Source organism: Rosa chinensis, chromosome 2, assembly GCF_002994745.2.
Source record: "Rosa chinensis cultivar Old Blush chromosome 2, RchiOBHm-V2, whole genome shotgun sequence".
Taxonomy (NCBI): domain Eukaryota; kingdom Viridiplantae; phylum Streptophyta; class Magnoliopsida; order Rosales; family Rosaceae; genus Rosa; species Rosa chinensis.
In genome coordinates, this window is record NC_037089.1 from 56,345,062 (window position 1) to 56,357,808 (window position 12,747).

At 38.0% G+C, this 12,747-nt stretch overlaps 1 long non-coding RNA gene across 1 annotated transcript; it reads right to left on the bottom strand.

The window, feature by feature from the left end:
* Nucleotides 1-9,268: 9,268 nt before the first annotated feature.
* LOC112190190 lies at nt 9,269-11,193 on the bottom strand. The gene is made up of 3 exons (XR_002932298.2): nt 11,010-11,193; nt 10,188-10,310; nt 9,269-9,458 (listed from the first exon to the last, which is right to left on the bottom strand). It is a non-coding gene; the product is annotated as an uncharacterized LOC112190190 (long non-coding RNA).
* Nucleotides 11,194-12,747: the final 1,554 nt, after the last annotated feature.

Genomic DNA, 12,747 nt, shown 5'->3' on the forward strand with positions numbered 1-12,747 from the left:
TTGTCTAACAAGGTATAATCTCAATGATTTCTACGTAGTAATTATATGATTCCCAATTTGGTGTTCTTGCAGACCAAGTAAACTCTGGCCAACAAGTAAATCCTAAGAGGGTTTTCACTTTCCATACGATCAGTTGTCAGAAGAAAGAAGCAGCAGCATTTTAATGGCATTGAAATTTCTGAAAAAGAAGTGATGGCAATGATGCTTGGAAGAAGCGCCACTCAGATCCTGTGCTTATGAATTATGATTAAGCAGCGAGAGCACGAAGCCCTCTCTAGTCTCTCGTATTAAAGCTATGACTGCAGATTGGCTATGATTCCAAAACAAGTTGAAGCAAAGAAGCCCCCATACACAGAGCGTGACAAATGTGTTTCCTTGTCCTCGATATGGATCGACCCATAGTCACCGCCAATGGACTCAAATTATTGAAGTACTAAAGTGTTCAATGGCTTGAAATTGAGATATTTTTTTGTGACTTATAAGTTTGACTCTATTTTTAAATTTTTGTGGCATTACATTCTCTGGTTCGTCTATTTTTTTTTTCTTTTGAAAAGAAACAAATATTATTGAAGACAAAAACTTACGTAGAATCATGAGCTAAAGCTTCCTTGATCAGAAGAGGAGCAACTGGCAAATAAGAATTAGTGGGACAATTAGCTAATGCCCACTTTGCTAAACTATGAGTTATCATATCACCTTTTCTAAACAAATGAGTAAAGGTATATATTACCCGGCATTTGTGAAACAAAGCAAGAACATTGAGTCATTGATCACTATAAAGAGAGCGTAGGTTGACAGAAGAGGAATCCAAAAAGTGCACAACCTGAACTACAGAACTAGGAGGAGATAATCTGACTCCAGCCTAACAAGAGAGAGTCCCCGGTCCAGAACTAGCTTACACGTACCCCTAGCCTCAACACCAGTGTTTGGCTCCAAAACCAGCTGGTGTGCAAACAGTCTCTTTTGGGCGAGTGGTTGCGCAGGCGTGCCAGCACCGCGGGGTGCAGTCGTTGGGGTAGTCCCGTGACCTGACTTCTTCTTCAAGCGCTGTGGACGAGGAGAGCACCAACCTCGTCACAGGGTTCTTTTCTTGCCTTTCGGAAAAGGACTTCTTGCCTTACGCGGGTAAGGGCTTTGGTTGTGGTCTCTTTGCGTTCACCAAATCGATACTCAACTTGAGAGCTGAGCAGAGCAATCACTGGGAAATTTGAGAGGAACACGGGTTTGCTAAAGCGTGACTTTAGCTTCGCTGGGTCGCGAGGGCGTTACCCTTGCTTCGCTGGAAGTAACAGTGGCGGTTGTGCTCGCAGTCGGCTCCTGGGGAGACTGGGACTGGAAGTACGGTCGCCGGGTTGAACTGGTGAGGCTGACAGTCGGCTCGCGAGGAGACTAGGACTGGCGGGCGGTCACTGGGTTTCAAAGAGGTTGAGGGTTTGCTCCGGGGAGGCTTTATAATCGCTGGGATTGATTGATGAAAGAGCGGTCCTTTCTGTATCGTCTTTAGCCTCTATATATAGGCTGCTGCAGATTCACTTTCCAAATAGGAATGAAATACTATATTTTAGGCCACAGTTATTGGCCTTGAATCAAATCAAAACTCTTAATAGTTTTGATATTATCGTAAGTAATAATAGATTGACTCTGTCGTAGCAATCTTTTAGGCAAAGTTAATTACCTTTTAGAATCCTGGATGCAATCTTCCTCTTCAGCGAACTGTAGATATGCATTAATTATATATATATCGTCGCGAGCACTCGTCACGGGGACTCCTTAATTGACCCATCTGCCATGCAATATGTAATTATGTATGTATATATATATATTCCTCAGTTGGCCCACCACCTAGCAATTATATATACTCCTTGATTATTGCCATTGCATGCTCCTTCTACACGTCCACCATGCCATCAATTGCATGAGAATCTTAACTATTTGCATGTATATTGGTGCTGAAGGACAACGAAGGATAATCATATCCCTTCCTTAATTGATCAACCCAATCTGCTCGCTTGCACAGTACTTGGCAATCAAGCAAACAAATCACCATTAATTATCAAATATCTTGATAATAAATCAAAGAATATTCAGATTTGCTCCAAGATTGCTTGGCCTCCAAGTAGGCTTTATTTAGCCTCTAAACAATATATTCCGAGCTTATCGCAAATATATGGCTTGGGCCACAGATATTGGCCCGATTCTCTTCGAGTTCCCTTCGTCGGGAAAAAATGTTATTTTGGGCTCAAACAACTAGCAAGCGCTTCCACTTGGGCCGGCGAGAAAACCTGCTCTGTACTCATAGATTTACCTCCACAAAAACGACTTCATGGTCTCAAATCACAACGCCAATACCTCCCTTTTCAGAATGAATATCGAAGGCACCTTCCAAGCATGAAAATACCACTGCCTAAACCATTTGATCTGTGGGAAACTAATGTAAAGGAAGTACCTTCCATGATATGTTAAAGTTTACAGGAGAAATTTGAGTTGGGTTGTAGTCCAAATAGCCTTGTACGTGAATCCGCCGCTGCGTACCACATTGTACATTTGTACGCGATATCAACCATCAACTTATCATGAAAACTACAAAAACTCGAGGGAAACTTTAAGATAATCCACATCCTCCACGGTAGAGAAACCAGGAGAGCCTCATTGCAAGAAGCAGTAGTCTTATCAATTAATTAATTAATAAGGGTCTTTATAAATGTACCCAGCAAATATCTAAATATACCCGGCATATTTTTTACACCAAACAAGTTTCCAATAATACCCTTATTTTTAATTCAAAACAAAACTCATTACACCCAACAAAACCTTATTAGAGTGAAGAATAATATACCCAGCAAATCCTTCGTTCTTCTGAGATTCTAAATTAACATGGATGCATAACCAATCCCAAACTCAAGAATTCCACTAATCTTCGACTTGCTCTGATCATCACTTCATCAGCATTCATCTTCTAATTGTCGGCCAACTGCACTACCATTGTTTGGCCATCACTTTCCACCTGTTCCTGCTCCTTCCCCTTGCTTAATTTGTCATCAAATATACCCTGCTACTTAACAAACAATTATTAGCTAATGCATTAGCGACAACATATGAGAGTTAAGTATGACGTATGTACCCAATATGCTTTGGACAATTTCAATACCTTCATCTCATGGGAACACTCCTTCTGGGAAGTTTCAAAGCACCAAAAAAAAAAAAAAAAAGAATTTGATTCTGCGTCCCCATGTATCTCTCTTAAGGGATATCTTACTCTCTTATACTTGGTTCAAATCTCCACGATTGAGGCGATTCTTTATGTATTGCATAAAAGTCCTTGCTTTATATTCTCTTGCATCTCCCTGAAACGAGATCATCAGATCACCCAAAATAACAATCTCATCGTCTTTGCTCCATGTTATTCCTGCACAAGAAGATTAATTTGGTGTTGGACTTGTTCTCATCAACTACAACTGGAGCTGAGGAAGTCTTGTTTTTTGGGACTTGTTCCTCGTCAACATTTGAGAAGAACGAAGGATTTGTTTTATGTGGACTTGTGGAGTTTATCTTCAATAATAATTTAGGTTTTGCTGGGTGTAATAGGTTTTGCCGGGTTTAATTACAAACAAGGGTATTATTGGAAATTAGTTGGGTGTGAAAAATATGCTGGGTATACTTAGATATTTTCTTGGTACATTTAGAAAGACCCATTAATAAACATACCTCAAAGTCATCGGTGTCGGTAGAGGGAATAACGGCGGGAAAGAATGCCATCGTGGCATCCAAAATTAATCCTCTCAAATTTTGACAATTTTCCCATCTCTAATTTGAATAGTTTGATACATAAATGAATTGACATCGAGCATTGGTAGACTAGTTTTTTTTCTTTTTTCTTTTTTGATGTGTAGATACTGTTAGGATGTGATAATAATTAATTAGGAAAGGCAAGTCCTAGTTGGACTTGGTTAGTCTTCCTAATTGGACATGGTTGATGTCAAAGTTTATTCCTATCAGGAATAGGATCTTTTCTCCTGTACAAGAAGGTTTGGTTTTCCTACTACCAATTGGATTATAATTGGGGTGCCTATATATAGAGGGCATGGGTAGTAAACCAAGGCATGGTAGGTGCATGCAATCATCCACAAGAGAGTGTATATCTCTTGGGTAAGGGAGCAGAGATGTCAAGAGTGAATACAGCTCTTGGGTGAGAGTGAGTTCTTGGGAAATTCTATAAGTGTAGGTGTACAAGGGTTATGCATTTGGGTTATGGTGATTTAGCTCAATTGTATCTTTAACTGTAATTATTCTCATAGTGAAGAACAGGTATCTCTCGGGAGGACGTAAGCATAGATTTATGTTGAACCTCGTTAAATCTCAGTGTTCTCTTGTCTTGTCTTGTGGTTTGCTTACTTTTCAATCGGTCTACTCTGTGAGCCTTGACGGGAGGGATTCTAATTTCCTTAACAAGTGGTATCAGAGCCGAAGGTTCAGCTGGGACACCCCATCATTCAAGGTGGAGTCAGTTAGATGGTTAAGGTATTAACTCAAAAGTGCATTAGGTGGAGCCAGCTCGAGGAAAATTTCTAGCAATGTGGAGCGGGTTAGAAACACAAGAAAGTCCTAATCGAAGGTAGTCGATAGGTGGAGTGACTCAGATGCTAGGTGGTGCAAACCAGACTCAGGAAAAATCCTATCAAAGGTGGAGTTGCAAGAGACCAGGATATGACTCAAGGGAATGATGGTTGGTAAGAGTGTATATCTCACCAAGGTGGTTTGTGGTGTCAACGATCGTGTTTGTTAATCGTTTGTGGTATTCGTTTGCCTAAGGTTTGCATGTTGATCGTGGTTGTTCGTCGTGGCTTCAGGTATTGCCTCATAGTTTGAGGTGGAGTAGTTTGACAGAAAAGGAAGTTTCACTCTTTGGGTATAAGTGAGTGAAAGACATCCTAGTTCGACGGGGCTTAGTTAAGTGTTGAAGGGAAAGGATGTGAAACCACAGAAGACAGCGGATAATGCATGGAAAACTGTCTGGGATTTAGTGATCATAGCAGGTCTAAATCCAGAGGCAGGGATGCTACTAGCGTCGTGACTAGGATTATATGAAGCAAAAGGCTTGGATGGCATTGCTGTAGCAGAAACCGATTTTCATATGGAAATGCCCTCACAATCTCCATAGGTAACACATGTTCTTTGACTGGATATTAGATTTGGGATTGGCGTACTTTGGGTGGCGTGACGATGTCCCAAAGTTACACAGGAATTTGATATTCAGGAGCTAGTTGGTTTCCAAGGGCTATAAGTGTTTATAGCAGGTGGAGCCGGAAAAAAATCACACATGGCTGTACGGTCCTCATACAAGGAGAACAGTGTGGTAGGTATCATCTGGTATGTTAGACCTCGATGGATAGTAGGAAACAGGAGTGCACATAAGCGAGTCCCGTTTTCCGGTACAACAAAGAAGTCGTTGACAAGTTTCCGAGTTCAGATGATGGTGAGAGGGAAATCCTACTAGGGAAGGGGTTGTTTTGAGGTCCCTCTTCAGATTCAGTTGTTGATTGTTGACTCGGTGTAGTTACACATAGGATTGGTGGTTACGAATCAGGGAGGACCACAATTGATTCAGGCTATGTGTTACTGGTACAAAAAAGGCCAATGGCTAAAGATGGTGCAAGGTAATTTTCATGGCATTCTCATCAAGGTGGAGATTGTTAGGATGTGATGAGAATTAATTAGGAAAGGCAAGTCCTAGTTGGACTTGGTTAGTCTTCCTAATTGGACATGGTTGATGTCAAAGCTTATTCCTATCAGGAATAGGATCTTTTCTCCTGTACAAGAAGGTTTGGTTTTCCTACTACCAATTGGATTATAATTCGGGTGCCTATATATAGAGGGCATGTGTAGTAAACCAAGGCATGGTAGGTGCATGCGATTATCCACAAGAGAGTGTATATCTCTTGGGTAAGGGAGCAGAGATGTCAAGAGTGAATACAGCTCTTGGGTGAGAGTGAGTTCTTGGGAAATTCTATGAGTGTGGGTGTACAAGGGTTATGGGTTTTGGTTATGGTGATTTAGCTCAATTGTATCTTGTACTGTAATTATTCTCATAGTGAAGAACAGGTATCTCTCGGGAGGACGTAGGCATAGATTTATGCTGAACCTCGTTAAATCTCGGCGTTCTCTTGTCGCTTGTCTTGTGGTTTGCTTACTTTTGTATTAGTCTACTTTGTGAGCCTTAACTACTAAAAAAAACCTCAATTGCGACGGCAAATTGAGCATTTGCGATGGAAATGTTAGCGTTGCAATAGGTGGCGTCACAAGATCCATTTGCGACGGTAAATTTCCGTTACAAAAAATATTTGCGACGGACAATTGTTGCCGTCGCATCAGTTATTATTTTGCGACGGCAATTTGCTACGCAAGCTTCCGTCGCAAAGTCCGCATCAGGGTAGTCCATGTGGAGGTATTTGCGACAGCTATGATGCCGTCGCAATGTGTACATTTTCAAAATAACCGCCAAAACTTTACCGCCAAATTTGTTGCTACGGTTAGTTTGCCGTTGCAAATATATTTATATTTTTTATTAATTTTTTTAATAAATAGATAAAATTATATATTTTCATACCAATTGTGACGCTGAAATCGCCATCACAAAAGCCAATTTTATTTATTTATTATTATTTAGCCCATTTACACAAAATTAAACAAATGAATAATAATAATAATAGTTAAGCCATTAAATATTTGGATCTATTAAATCAAATAAGAAATTAACATGAATTCATGAAAAATATGCTTAAACATATCCATTGACTCATTGTACTATATTCAAATACAAATACTAAAGTGAAAATAATGTCATTTCTAAGTATTGAACATGATAATAAGCACTCTTAAAATAAAACAACAATCACAAGTGCATCATTTTACACTGTCATTTTGTGAGCTTTGTACTTGCTTTCATTTGCTTTGCTCTTTTTGCTATGAGAACCTGTAATATCAACATATGAAAACCAATGTTAGCTTAATGTCCATAGGCAAGATAGTCAAAACAACTAACCCCCATATATTGAGCATCTACTTCTCAACTCTATATCATCTTTAGCAAGAAGTATAACACAAACTAGGGGCTGTTAACAATAATCTATCATAACCTAAACAATGAAAAGCATTTCATGAATGGAAAGGGAAAGCAACACCTATTAATATGGCTAAGGTTAGTTACAGGGTAGCTGGAATCATAAAAAATATAGCTGCTTCATCATTACCCATATAGACAACCAAACCAGTTGAGATAAATATATCAACAAAGCAACACCTATTAATATGGCTTCAAGGTAATAGTCACATGGAACTAATCAAATCCACAAACTAGATAATGAAGCACAATCCAAAAAGACCATCTAAATTTTGAAAGCCAAACCACAAAACAGTTGCAAAAACACAACTCAAAACATATCTTCCTGCATCATCCACATATAGGTTTATAACTTTCCTCATCAGGAAATCATTTTCTTTACAAAAACTGTAAATTTCAAAAAGGTAAAAGCAAGCTGACCTAGCAGTAAAGCAACTTAAACGAACTAACAATCTTTAAAAAAACCCACAGATCTAATCATACATAACAACCTTATAGCAAAAACAAGTTCATCAATATCCTTCGGTGAAAGCCACAATAAGATATAGAGCTTAAAGTCACAAACAAATACATAATCAAACATTTGCAATACAAACAGAACTAATTTCCATGTGAAAGGACATAAAAAAATCATAAGTATAGACCCCAATAACTAGCTTGAAACAACACAACCATTTGCAAGCAAGCCAATTATAACTCATGCTGATGATAATGTCAAGCATCAACAAGAAATACAATATGTAAGAGCAATATAAAAAATTAATATAAGAAGATTGTTGAAATTGCCTAAATTAATAGGAGAATTACCCTTTCAGATCCATTTCGTGAAGGGGATGTTATTGGAGAATTCTGCTCCAATAATGGCTGGTCACTATTTGCATTCGGAGTTATTTCATCTCCTATAGACTCTCAAAATTTCTTGCCCGCTGGTTGCATCAGCAACCTAAGAAATATACAATACGTATATATACACAAATTAAACTTAAGTTAGTGCAAGTAGTAATACAATTGACAAAAGTCCAATTTATAAACCATATATCTGCATATTAAGTTTGTGCTCAACCGATACCTGTCTAGGAGACTCTGTACTACTGTCCTTGTTCTGCAGAAAATGAATTCGAGCATGTAGTTGCTGAAGCTGCAAGTGAAACTCTTGACGCACTTGTTCAGTAATTTTTTGTACGAGATCATCTGTGCTTTGAGATATGTTTGATTCCTTTGAATATACTAGACTACGAGGCACACCAGCTCCAAAAGTACGACAATAGCCATGACCATCATCTCCCATCAAAGAGTGGAAAATTCGATAATGCACATAAAGTAATAGACATGAAACAAACCATAAACATAAAGTAATATATAAACTAGCTGTAGAACATAAGGTAGCACCTATCATTCTGATAATGCACAAAAAATGTATAAATAGACCATGTTAATATTAATTAGTGGATATTATACTTAGTAGAGATATTGTACTCCAAAAAAAAAAACTAGAAGGGGAAAGAGAAAAAAAGGGCAAAAAGTAAGAAGAACAAAGGATTGGAAGTATCCCTTCAATGACATTGTTTCCTTAATGGGGATCAACATCTCTTTTAAATCATGTCAAAAAAGGAAGCTTCTTTTAGATGATACTCAGTAGACATACACAACAACAATTGACTAAGAATCCATCACCCAAAAGTTATGTCAGAACAGGGTAACTAAATTCTTCAAACCCTTAACATAGTTGCATGAAGCAACCACTTCAAAAATTCCAATGCACGCATTTGCGATGTGGGGATCTCATGATTTTAAAGGCAAACCAAAAAAAAGTATTTTGTTTTGGTTTGACCTGTAATCATATATGAAATTGCGGACGGTATAAATTTAGCAACACTCTTTCACTCCTACAGTCCTACTGAAGTACCAGATTACACATTACACTAAGTAATGGATTGTAAAATTACTGCCACATCAATTATGTACCCCATCAAAAATGAAAAGAGGATCTGAATTACAGTGCCACAACAACAGGCACATGTGTCCCTGATGAGACATAGTCATCTGGCTTAATCAGATCACTGTGTCTTCATCTGCTCTAACATATTCTATCTAGTAAGTTCCAAGCAATGAGATTGTCAAATGTCAATTAAGCCACACCCAACTACTCAGCATGGTCAAACTTTGGCACAACCTCATACCAAGCATGGTTACGGAAATGGAAATTTTACCTGCTCAAGTTTTTGGCATATTCTTTTCTGATGTCCAAAGCTAATTCAACTGCACTTGGATTTACCAGGTCGGGAGGGATATCAGAAATGTCAAAAGTTGCTAGTGCCGGAGTATTGCCCCTTCGCATAGCCTGAGCTTGTAAGAAGAAAAGAGAATATAATCAAAATAACAACAATGCCTGCTCCTTGCAAATACATACAAAAATTAAAAAAAAAAAAATAATGCCAGTCTCTCGACACTTCCCTCGTTAATTAAAGCAATAGCATGGGAGCAAGGGCAAGAGCTGTATATTTATAAGGCTATGTGTCCATACAACTGAATTCATATACTAGAATTTCAAATTGTAGTTTCATATTCCAAGGAATATCAATGAAAACTTAGAAGATAGAGGTTGGTTACAAGCCATAAGTGATAAAAGACTTTAGTTCTTAAAATATATTATCAAAAGTTTGATATTTCCACAAAGCATATACAAAATTATCATGTCAATTGATTATTCACTGTGCTATAACTTGGTTGGTAGCCTGGCAATACAGAATTCACATATTAAATTCAATAATGAATTTAAATATGTGTTGATAGCTAATAAAAACAGTGCATGCAGCCAACCATAGGTAACCAATTAATGTTATATGTATTCATATATAGCAGAGCTAGCATGCATGAGCGGTTAACTGAACACGTATATGGCATCAGACATATCACCTTATTAGATACGAGGCACTTGTGAGAATTCTATAACCAAATAGCAAGACACAGGTAATTAGAATTAACAAACCAATTAATAAAGCAAAGGGTAATCTATATTTTACAATAAAAGATAGAACAGTTCTATCTATATATAAAGTTAAGAACAAACCTGATAATGATTATAGTGAGGAGACAAAAGTAGACAGCAAGCTTAACAAGCCAACACTTCTTCTCAGTATTAAGAACCCTGAATACTTCAGTGACATCAATAAGATGCTTTTGTTTTACAAACCTGAATTATAGAAAGTGGATGGTTAGGACTTGGGAGGGGGTAACGCTAGTTCATCTTCCACCAATACACCAAGACATACATAGAGGCAGACATGTAAACAGACAATATAAGGCAAAACAAAAGCTTATGTTGTGAGGATCAATTATTGTCATTCTTTTGTGTTTCACAACCTATTCTAACTGGAACAGTAGACAAAAAGTCATGATCATCACAAGATGCACCAACCATAAACTGTACCAACCCTCTAGTTGTGTCGCTGCATATATCATTTTAAAAAGAGAAGTTCCAGAACTAATATATGTGTAATGTGAGTATAAATATAAATAACTCCATGCTATTAGAGCAGGCTTAGAGTAGTGAAAGACAAAGGTGTGGTGCCTGTTTTCATCATATTCTATGGTATAGAGATTGGTCCAATAAAATGTTTCAGATATCGGATCAAAATTAGGTAGGAAAGAATAATGAACCTACATATAATGGGTCGCTTAACAAGGAACAGAGTGAGAATAGAGAAAGTCGCTCTCATTCACCATCAACAATCAGCCAAGTTTTCAATGAAAATTCATACTCTAAGCTAACAATCAGCCAAGTATCTATTGTCAACTAAGCAATCAACAGAACCAAATCGAGCCCCAAACCTAAATCCAATAAAATCTACAATTAACAGCAAAATAAAATGACGAAATCAAGTAAAACTACCTTGGTGATTACTCGGTAGGAGAAATAGGCCTACATGCCATTGCCCAATTACCTTGGTAGGTTCCAGTTCGAGGAGCTGCAAAGCATACACAATCAAAAACCAAGATCCACAACCCAACCAGGTAGCTCCTAAAGCTACTGTAATTTGCAATCAACAAACTAGATCTTCTTCCCAATCACATCCCATCCAGACCCAAAATCAGGACACAAAGACAACCAATAGCCAAAATACATCGAAAGCTGAAAAGCAAAGAGTCACCTGTAAGCTGCCGGCGAGAAGAAAATTCAGTTATCGAAATGTTCAGTATGGCGGGAACAGTGAGGTTTCGGAGCTGAGAGAGAGGGTGATGTTTGGGCGAGAGAGAGAGAGAGAGAGAGAGCGGGGTGATGTTTGGGACTTTGGGAAAAAGAGGGAAAGAATTAGGGCTGGTGAGTGTTTTGTTAGTAGGACATTTGGCAAAAAAAAAACAAAAGAAAAAATCGAGGGAAAATTATTTGGGTTAGCGCCAAGACTAATACGGTGACGTTTATGTGTTACCATGCTTCTTTCCAATACATTTTTTTTTGTAAAGTACATATACAAATAAGTTTTGCGACGGCAAGTGGAAAAGGCGTCGCAATTGAGTACAAAATTACTACGGCAAACATTTTCCGTCGCAAATGATAAGGCTTAATCGCGACAGAACATTTTCCGTAGCAATAGGGCGTCAATTGCGACGGCAACTGTTGCCGAAGTAAAAAGGCGAAGCAATTGAAGTTTTTTTTAGTAGTGGCGCGCGCTTGACGGGGGATTCTAATTTCCTTAACAGATACAAGATAGTTTTATTGTAACATGTTCACCCCAACAGTGCATATTACAAAGTGTGAAAAACTAACCCTGATAGCTTTATGATGTTTTATTTTTTAAAATTAAAAAAGTTACAACAGTTTCTCTCTCGATTTTGGGAAGCTTCTCTTTTTTTTTCATGGAAAGTATTACAATTTTTTCAGATATGATGATATAGTCTATTGACCCTCTCATCCTCAAATAAAAATAATTTATTTATTAATATCTATATTATGTGATGACATATGTGATGGTTCAAAAATTTAACCATTCCCTCAAAACTTAGCTTAATTATATATAAGATAAGATATGTATATGACCTTATGTATTGAACTAGTCTACCTTTACATTGAACTAAATCTATATTACCAACTGTTTTTTCAACGAGAGCGTCTCTCTCTAAAACCTAGAGAGAGAAAACATATCTGAAAAAAAAAAAAAAAAACACCTTTCTCCCTCCCCCTTTTCTCTTGCCAGATCTTGATCCCTCCGGATCTAGATCGAAGGCTTGAGAGTTGGGGGCGACCTCTCTCATTTGGCTTCTCTGTTTTCTCAGTTCCTCTGTTCTTCATCCTTTTCTCTTGCTTTTCTCACACCCTTGTGGTGATTTAAACCCATCTTGTGGTGATTTTGTTGGCTCATGTCCAGTTCTAGAGGACTTTGTTCCTCATTTCTTTGCCGATCAACCCAAAAAAATTTCAGATAAAAAAAACTCCATGTTTTCCCTCACCTATCACCTCACACCAGCTCCCATCCATCTACCAAAGACCTGCTCTATGAAGGATTTAGTGGCTACCTCTTAAAAGTGAGAATCACTTACCAAAAGGAGTATGGGTGCTCACGCATGGGTGTTTCACCCCCCATTCACCACTGAAATTTTTTCTTTGCTATTGGCTTCTGTCCCATTTTGGT